Raw genomic sequence first — 10821 nt, forward strand, 5'->3', positions numbered from 1 at the left:
ACTGACAAATACTATTAAAGGACAGCTTTTAAAGCAAATCATGCACCCACTTCAGAGTAGTTTTAGTCAAGAATCAGTGGAGTCTAGGGCACAAGTCATAAAATCTTTAAGTCAGTGTCTAAAACAGGACAAAAGAATCTCATCATTGAGGTGCCAATTTCTTTTCATTGACATTCAGATACAGATATCCACTCTGTAGACATCTAAAACTAGATAAGGCAAATTTCAACTGTTTGCTCCTTTTCAGTTTTCTGTAACCTCACCTGTGTTGTATAAAATGGTCTCAAGGAGCCCTCTATGATTTCATAGGGGGTCAGCTTATCTAGGTACTATCTTACATATTGTTTGTTATTCTGGATTGAATTCTTACCCTTTGAGTGTAAATAAGGATCATGTTATCCAACTGAAGCAAAAAAGCCTTCAATATTTTTGTTTCTTTGCAACTCTCATTCTTGTCCACTTGAATAGAGGACCCCTTGTTTCCTTCATTTTCCACTTGCTGCTAATGTGCTTATGAAATGTTTTATTGTTAATATTTTATTGTTAATAAAATATTTTATTGCTTGTCAGTTTAACTCCATTCCATGTCTGGCTTTTTGATTTTCTGATCTTATCTAATATTTCATGGACTAACAATTGCTACAGTAGTTGGTCCTTGTAAAAAGGACTCTAGAGCTCACCCAGTTCACACTAGAAAATAGTCTTGAAAAGCTCTGTAGACATAAAGGTGACTGTTAGCTGCTACACACTGGCTGGAAAAAAATAATTATTTAGATAACAGAACATAATTTACTGCAGTTGCAAAATGGTGACATGCCACAGTCCCAAGTGCTGAGAACCTCCAGCTCCTGAGGAGCACCATAGAGGACTGCATCAAGAAAACTCCTTCAGCTGCTTGAAGTGAGATTGCCACTTGGCAAATGAAGACTTTCCTGCAAGAAATCAAGAGCAAAGAGTATTTTCAGCTGCTGATATAAGCATTTTCTTGAAGTTTGGAACAAACTGAAGCAACAGTATAGCATAAGTAGCTGACAGCACTGATATCTGTCTCTGAGGGTTACAAAGTCTTCAGGAAAGACTGTTGCTTTGGCAGGTAGAGACAAATACCAACCTGCACTGGATTGCTGAGAATTAGAAGGCAGATACCTAGACAATGATTCTCAAACTAGTAATGGACAAATAATAATGATCTATCTTTTGCTTATAACAAAACCCATAACAGCTTTTGTATTTGTAAAAATCTTGACTATAAGCAACAAAGAGCAAAACATCTGTTGCTTCAGTTTGACATTTATCTGCAACTGTCAAGTTTCTCTCTTGGATAGTGTAACAGTGCTCCTTTTTAATAACTGCAAATTAAATCTGTCATAAAACTGTAGAGTTTAATTGGACTTTGAGGAGACATTTTATAACATTTCAAATATATTTTATAAGACAAATTTTAACTGTGAAATTCTCATAATTTCTGCTGTGTTTACAATCACACTAAGGTAAATATTGCATTTGATTATATACCTGAAAATGCAAATAAATTAGAAGCAGCCAAAGGGACTTTGATTCAGACCAAATCATAAAGACACTAAGGTCTAGAAGTCAAAACAATAAAGAGAAAGTAATAGACAAGTGAAGAGAACAATTAACACCACTCACCATCATCTTTTTGTTAATAGTAAGGTACAAGTGCCCTTCTTTTGGACAGTATTCAATGACCTTTTCAAGTCACACATCCCATCTTCCTCCAGACATATTTCCCCTAAATATAGAATTCAGTCACTTTTCAAGTGTAGATCAGTAAATACTTGTATTTGTTTCTATTCACATATTTCCTTTAAGAGAAGAAGTTTTCTAAAATAAGAAATTATCTTATTTTGAGAAATCTCTGAATGAATCATTTGACACCAGAAAACAATGTTCCAGCTCTGGGACTATTTACCAATGCAGACCAGCTACAGTGTCAATAATGGTTGGTTTTATTTACACAGGAAACTACCCAAAACCAAATGGCATGATACACTGATTTCAAACTGGATACATGTCATAAAACCACCATAAAAAAATCTTCTCATCACAAAATATATGGCCAGACTTGAACTGGTATGGGTATAGAAGAGGTCTTATCATTTTTCAGAAGAAATCCATGAAGTTCAGGATTCTTGGGTAGAGTCATATAAAAAGATCTGGAGCTGCTCAAACTAGCTAATCCATTCTCTACTGTTAAATAAATGGTTCAGCCTGTGAGATAAATAAGCAGTTTCATTAATGTTTACCTCTCTTGAATGCAAATAAAGTAAAAATTTAGCCAACGCAAGTTCAATATTTAATTCACTTTTCCTTCTTTTCTTGGTACCTTTCCCTTTCCTTTTGTCCAGCATGTGCTTACCATGCTCCTGAGCAGTGTTTTTACTGGGAGCAGTTACCTTTTACTGGTATTTGTAACATAACGTGGCCTTCTAACATTGAAAAATGGACCACTGCCTAAGGAAGCTAGCTCATCTGATCATCTCCTGCTTGATGCCTGACACGTGTATCCCGTGCTGGGGAGGTGAATGCACAGCGATTCACGGAGGCTGAAAACTGACATGGCAACAAGTCCCAGTCCTGAAGTTTTTCAAGGAAATACTTCAAGAGTTATGGCTGAAGGAATACTCAAAGATTGCTGACCAGGTGAGTGCTGAAGGGAGTAGTCATAGTATTCTAGGTATTATATTTTTGCATTGAAAATACACAGGGAAGAGCTGCACAGGTGGGGGCTGTAGCTGTAGTCCTAGTAATGGGGTGAGTTCAGAAATGCTCTTCCTGGGAGTCATCCTGGCTGTAAAATGGTCACATGTGAGTGCTACCTCTTGCAGGAAAGGATGAGGGTATTGTTTCTCAATGCATATCCCCAGGAGGCATTTGAGGCTCTACATTTCAGTGTGCTGTGACAGTCAGTCTTCCTCTCTTCTAGCAAGCAAAGGCATGCAGAGATGTTCCCTGTCTTGGCCAGCACAGCCTGGCCATATCCACATTCCAAAACCCTACAGCCTTCAAAATCAGGCTGCCCATATACAAACCTTCTTATGTGTATGGGCTCTGCTGCCACAGGCTGAAAGTCTGCCAGAGACACTTCCATCAATCCAGCAACACAGCCAGTTGCTTTCCAGAGCCAGTACCAATGCACCAGTGCCATTACAGGCATTGTTACACTAATACCAAGTTCCCTATGAAGCCAACAGGGAATGGTGATTATCATCCTTCAATATAAGAGCCTCCCTCTCATCTACTATGCAAATGATATCAAAAGCAAATGAGTAAGATTTGAGGCCTTCTTTTTACTGCTTTTTATGAATAGACATATAGACAACAGAGCCAAATTCTCATTAAATACCAAACAGTACTTTTGGTGACCACAAAATATGTAAGTCAGATCATGGTGAATTCTGATGAAATGATAGCAGAACTCATGCATATGACATGGTGATACCTAAAAGAGATGTGTGTTGTGCCCAGTTTATAGACAAATTACCAAGGTTATGTCAAAAAAACCAACATAAAAGGGAAGTGATCACAGGGCAAGAAAATAGGGGAAAAAACCACAAACAACAGAAAAAAGGAAATGTAATTTCCTGTAAAAATCAAAAAAAAAGCAAAAAACTCTTCCAAGGGAAAGAAAGCACAAAGGAAATGAGAAAGAACAAAAAGAAAAGAAGATACTATGGATTAAGAGAAAATTATCAGGAAGGATAAAACAAATGGACTACAGCTTGAGGAAAGGAAAAAAAATATCATAAAAGAGTCTGCATTTAGGCCCATGAATTGATTTTACTTGCACACCTAAAAGCTAAATATACACTATGTATCTGAAAAACTTTCATGAGCATGTAGAATGAGAACAGAGTGGAAGATGATAACTTCAAATAATGATTTCTGATATTTGAGAAGTCTTACTCCTCTACAGAAAATTCAGCCACTGGGCTGTTTTAGTTAAAGTAAAAATACTTTCCACTAGACTTTTTTCAAAGTGAGTTATAAACTCTACAAGAAGTGGAATAAAATCCAATGCAAGACTTGTGCAAGACCAGATGATGTGTGTTGCTCTGTAACTGCTGTTGTGTTTTTAATTTTCTTGAATTGATTTGCCTTTACTTGTTCATTTCCACGTGTATATGATCTTTCAAAAATCTACTGACATAAGCCATGGGCTAACCAAGAACAGAGCCACTGTTATCAGTAGGGAAAACAGACTGTATGAAAAAGAGCCTTTTACAAGCAGAGGAAACATCATTATGAAATATATGACTCAAAAGAGCTTACAGCTATCTTACAAAGGAGTAGCTTGATGGCCTAAATCAACCATATCCAAATCTATATTGTTACAGAATTAAGAGATGTTCTTTATGAAGTGAGGACTGACAGGGGATCATGGGTTTCAGCAAATAATCCAACTTCTGGACCACATGAGATATTACACACATTTGCAAAACTCACAGAGGAAAAACCTCAAGAAGGGTGATAGAAGGTTTTACCTCCTGCCTGCTTTTTGTGAATACTTGAGCAGTGTCAAGGGTATGGTTCCCAACACACTGAAACCTGCTGTATGTTAGCACCCACTATATGTGTAAACCTCTGGCATGAAACATCTAGGGACAATGGGAAGTTTTATTATATCAACTCATCTTGAGTAAAGAGGATTTTCATGTTACCACCTGCATTCAAAATACAGGAGTGCTTCAGATTTACAAAGAAGATGAAATAGTAATGGCATGCATGAAGCAGAAACAACATGGGGCTCCACAGCCGTGTTGTTACACCATCACAGTCTAGAATCAGTACAAATGTCCAAAACTCCTGCAGCTCTACTAGCTCACCTGAGCCCAACTCATGACCTCCTCACAGAGCTCAGCAACTCGACGCAACACACTCTCAGTCCAAACACTTTCTGTATAACTCACCCTTCCTTTTCCTGCTTCCCTGTGGTGACGTTCTTGCAACATCTGGGTCTGTTCTTAGTTAAGGACAGGAAAAGAGTGGAGTAAAGCTGCTGTTATTAGCCTTACATATCAGTACCATGGAAAAGCACAAAGAGTTTTCCTGTATTTTTACATTTCAGTCTGCATTTTCACTGTTTTCTGTCTCTTTCAGTTCCTGCAGATCATCCAGCTGCAAGTAGACTCACAATAAATGGAACTTTTTCATCAGCCACAGAGCTTCGGAACTTGTAAAACTTCTCAAACTTTCCATTTCCATATAAGCTACAATAATTCTTGCTAAACTTTGTATTTTAAATAACTGTACTCTGTATGTATATTTCCCTGCATTACGTAATAGGAAGAGAGATCTGGTATCTGACACAGGGTTGAGTGGTTTGTTGTTTTTTTTTTCAGTGAGCTACAATAACTCCATATGCCAAAACACTAAAATAGCTTCAGTTTTTTGTAAGTGGGAATAAGGCATATGTAACTTTCTTCATATGAATTTTTAACCTGCTATCTCCCTAGTTCTTTATAAGCAATGTGAGGATGTAAAACTTACTCTTGTTCAAAGAGAAATTAATCTTAATATGATTATTTATGAAACTCGATTTTTCACTGGTTACATATATCAAAACAACTTGCTATCATGTTTCTGATAAGATACCTGGACAAGTCTTGATAGGAGCAATGTTAAAAATGGGTGAGTTGATTTAGGTAATTTACAATGCAATGAAGTTGTTTGAAGTTTTATTTCCCTAAGTCCATAACTCCAACAAGGTAAAGGCTTGCAACACCATTTTTCATAATGGAAGAAAATTAACATATTCCTAGCTGGCATATTTAGATATTAACCTTAACCATATGTGAAAACAAGACACATGGAAAATGCTGCAACTCTTTAGCCAGCAGTTCTTAGTTTAACTGAGGAAGGGTTCCTGCTTACAGTTGAAATTACCATGGTTTTTTCAGCAATAAAACATCATGGAAAGGCTGCTTATAATTTAGTAAGCATCTTCCTCACCCATACTATCCCAGACTTCAAATCTCTTCTCTGACTGCCTGTGGTCCTGCTACTGACTTCTTCATTCTCTCTTTTCCCTTTAAGATTTTGTCCAGTTCCTTCTGCAGAAAAATTTTGCTTTTCACCTCACCCACATATACTCATATGTGAAGACAGCTGGGAAGGATAAGGGTGACCAATCAGGTTATTAAGAAAAATCTTATGGGTCTGAGACATGGGAGAAAGGCTGAGAAACAGAGATTTATGGCCTTAATCCCTAAGAGAGGGAGGGGATGGAGGATAAGAGGAGCAGCAACCTACTGAGGAAAGTGCAGACAAACATTCCCAGAGCAGAGGAAGTCTAATTTCTGAAAGGCTTTTAGCAGTGGGTTTTTCTGTCCTAGATACACCTCTCTGTTAGTGTCTGCATGGTTTCCTCATTCTGCACACATGCCATTTCCAAGCTGCCCTCCCACGCCTTATTCCCCAAGGGGCCACTTTCACCTCATTTTCAGCAAAAAATCACAGGATCACAGAATGGGTAAGGTTGGAAGGGACCACAGTGTGTATCTGGTAATGCTCCTCGTTAGTCCAAGTCACAGAGCACATTGCACAGGATTAGGTCTAGATGGCTCTTGAATGTCTCCAATGAGGGAGATTCCACAACCTCTCTGGGCATCTGTTCCAGTGCACGATCACCCGCACAGTAAAGTGTCAGTCAGCTCAAAACAGTAAATGACAAAAAAAATATAAAAAATAAATAAATAAAAAAAATCCCAATCCAAAGCTGAGTTACCATGCTGAGAAACAGCCAGACCGACTTCCACCTTGGCTTCTGGGCTTAATTTCCCATTGGCCAAGTGCCTTTGCAACACTGAGTCAGTTAACAAGAAAACATGGGGGGAAGAGTTGCGTATGGACAGAAACCTAGCTGAATTTGGACAAGTTTTAGTTTTATTATACTCTCTTCCTATGTGTCCGTTCTTCTTGGCTTCTATGTGCCTTTTGGTTAGGTTTCTGTTGTGTCGCTTCTGCATCCACTTTGGCTCCTCTCCACTGGCATGAAATGCTCTGCTGCCAGAGCTGAAAATGCTGAGCCAGCCTCAGGAGTCTTGTAAAGAATGTTGCTCCATTGCTCCATACAATTTAGTCCAGTGTTATTGCTTGTAAAATAATCCTCTTTTAAATACAACCCCCTTACAACCACTTTACAGCCTCCTGTGGCAATGAATTCCACATGCTCCTTAAGGACCACGTACTTCATTTTATTTACCACTCATCATAGTCTTCGTATAGTTATTCTGGAACAGCCAAACAGGGAAAGAGGTACACACATTTATTTTACCATCGTTATACCACTGGATTGTCCATATTCTTAACCCCTTTAATCAGCCATCTTCCACCAAAGATGAGGAAAATTGCTATTCTTATTACTATTTTGAAACTGAACAACAGTTCTACAATCATGTAATTAAAAAAAGATTTTCCATAGCCTCCTTCATTGTATCCATAAGATATGTTATATATTTTATGTATATGTAGCTATCATAACTGTATTCATTGATTAAATCAAGATTCTGCATTTCCTTTTACTGAAAGATTTAAATTACTTATTTTAAATAATCCCAAATTCTCTTTTGAGAAACACCCCATTTGAATTAGGAGTGTGTGAAACTAATAGAGGGGTCACTGATCTCTAATAAATGTACCATAGTCCCTTCTCCATTGTATTTCAGTTATCTAACGTGAATGTAAAAGCATTATAATTCATTTTCTGGGGAATTTGTTCCACTAAGAATTTCAAAACAGTTCTCCTACCAGAAAATCCACCTTGACCTACCTTGCCAAGACCCCTGTTGAGTTCATTTGAATAAATTACTATAACAGCTTGAGTTTTCATGAAAAAGAGAATTGAAATAACTACTAATTTGACACTGTGTGTTTACATTTATTTATTTATTTTTACTTACTCTCATTATGTCTGAGCTCTTCTTCATCTCCCTCACTTTAACACATCTCATTTTGAATAGGAAAAAGATTGCAATGGAGACCCACTATGTATGAAACCTGTCAACATGGAAAGTTGCAGCATTTGGGCTCTTGCCATTAAGTGCTTGGAGCTGTAACCCTCTGGTGAATGTGTGCCAGCAACCTAGGCTTGGCCTCTGGGCAGACACCCCATCATATAGCCATGGTCAGTAAATATGGTGGCCTGAGTACTGCAAGCAAAAGGTGACAGTTTAAGGCAGAGTCCTGTGACAACGAGGATGTACGTGCACTGAATGGCATAGGTATGAAAAGTAGACTGTGATTTCTCTCTTTAAACATACCTGTGTGCCACCTCTAAAAACTCAGACTCCTGACTATTGTCATTATAATCTCCTACTCCTTCCACAGATGAGTTTTCATGTTTCTTCTACTTGAATTCTTAATGTTGCTTGGTGTTGATCTTCCTGTTAACACTGATTACTTTAGACTTGATAAAAAGAACATAGAAAGAAAATCATACATCTCTGTACCATACTGTGCAACTTCAATTATAGCAACAACAACAAAAGGCAATAGACAGCTCACAGTCATTCAGAATACGGGGTTTTCTCCTATTAAAAAGACATTAAAATTCTTAATTCCTCACTTTCTCAGTTTGGTTTGCAATGAAAAGTACAGCTGATTGAAATGTTAAGAGGGAAAAAGGAAACAAGGAAAGGATTCTTTAGATCTACAAAGATGGTTTTGCAAAGACACAGAAAAAGCTAATTATTAGAATGTCTGTCATCAGACATTATCATGTCTGTCATCCAGTGGTACCAGAAATGCTGTGTGGTGACCTCCTGGTGTTTACTAGAAATTGCTTGCTTGCCTGTACAGGAACTCAATTTCATAAAGATGACTAAACTGTTATAGGAATTTTTCTTTTCAATTTATTCTTTTCTTCTTGAATAGTACCAAAAAAAAAAAACAAAAAACCAAAAAAGTTTAAGTGCATTTATTTGAAATTATCACCGGTTTTAGGCTGTGAGGACTCTCTGTTAATGTAAAGGGTAAACATCCTGACCTTCTTATAATTGGAATTTTACATCTGGCCAAAGTCTTTTCGGTAGTAACATGAATTCATCAGGGTTTTTCTTCATGGTTGTATTTACAGGGCTAGGGTCCTGATAAGGTTACAGCTTATTGTCCTAATGACAACCTAACCCAACAGCAAACCCTGTCATTTCCTCTTAACTCACCTCCTCCTTCTCCATATACCTGAAAATATGTAAAACAGTGCTCATCTTAACTGGCAATGCAGGCATGCAAAGAACCATCTTTTCATGAGATTTCAGTGGCCTTAACTGCCTTTGTAAGGATAATGTTCTACAGAGTAATGGTATAATCTCAGAGCCAAAACATTTCCCATATTACAGCAAAGAATTAACGTATCCCAGGAAAGCTTAATCTTGCAAGATATGTTTCTGTAAGGCTCATGAGTTTTTCATTTAGACAGTAAACATCATCATAAGAATATCTTCATTCAAGAATAAATCAGTCAAGAAACTCTAGTTGACTTCAAAAACGTTAGATCCAAATGCTACAGTGCTTGTATACAAACATTTGTTAGAATTACCTTCCAGTTTACATTCGGTAATATGATTCATCTCTTACAGGATCACAGAATCATCAAAGTTGGAATCAACCTTCCAGGTCATCTAGTCCAACTGTCGACTTAGCATCACGTAAACCGTATCCCAAAGTGCCACATCCTGACTCCTCTCTGAGCACTTCAAGAGACGTTGACTCCACCACCTCCCTGGGCAATTTATATCGATTCCTAAACACTCTTTCAGTGAATTCTTTTTCTTTCTAGTATCTAACCTGAATTTCCCCTGGTGATACTTAAAGCATTTCCTCTCATCCTGTCACTTGAGACATGGCAGAAGAGGCCAATTCCCAACTCACTACATCGTCCTTTTCAGGTAGTTGAAGAGAGCAATGAGGTCCCCTCTGTGCCTAATTTTCTCCAGACTAAACCATCCCAGTTCCTTTATCAGCTTTGTTGCCCCTCTTTGGACACACTACAGCATCCCAATGCCCTTTTCGAAGTGAAGGGCCCAATTCTGAACACAGGACTCAAGGTGCAGCCTCAACAGTGACGAGAACAAGGGGACAATCACTTCCCTGGTCTGCTGGCCACACTATTGCTGATACAGGCCAGGATTCCATTGGTCTTCTTGGCCACCTGGGCACACTGTGGGATCATGTTCAGCCAGCTGTGAACCAGCACCCTCAAGTCTCTTTCTGCTGAGCAACTTTCCAGCCACTCTTCCCCAAGCTTGCCATTGTATGAGGTTGTTGTGACCCAAGTGCAGGACCCAGCACTTTATTGAACCTCATACAGTTGGCCTTGGCCCATCAATCCAGCCCTTCCAGATTCTTCTGCAGAGCCTTCCTACCCTCCAGCAGATCAACACTCCCATCTAACTCGGTGTAATCTGTGAATTTACTGAAGGTGCACTCGATCCCCTCATCCAGATCTTTGATAAAGATATTAAATAAGACTGGCCCCAATACTGAGTCCTGGGGAACCCTACTGGTGACTGGCCACCAGCAGGATGTGGCGCCACTCATCACCACTCTCTGGGCCTGGCCATGCAGGTAGTTTTTAAGCCAGCAAAGCACTTGTCCAAGCTGTGGGCTGCCAGCTTCTCCAGGAGAAGATCGTGGAAGACGGTGTCAACACTTTACTAAAGTCTAGATAGACAATATCCACAGCCTTTTTCCCACCAGCTAAGGCATAGTCATCAACTTTGTCATAGAAGGAGATCAGGTTGGTAAAGCACAGTTTACCTTTTTTAAACCCCTGCTGGCTGAACCTGATACCCTGCATGT

The sequence above is a fragment of the Myiozetetes cayanensis genome, unplaced genomic scaffold (genome assembly GCF_022539395.1).
Source record: "Myiozetetes cayanensis isolate MyiCay16 unplaced genomic scaffold, myiCay2020 scf2-11, whole genome shotgun sequence".
Classification (NCBI taxonomy): Eukaryota; Metazoa; Chordata; class Aves; order Passeriformes; family Tyrannidae; genus Myiozetetes; species Myiozetetes cayanensis.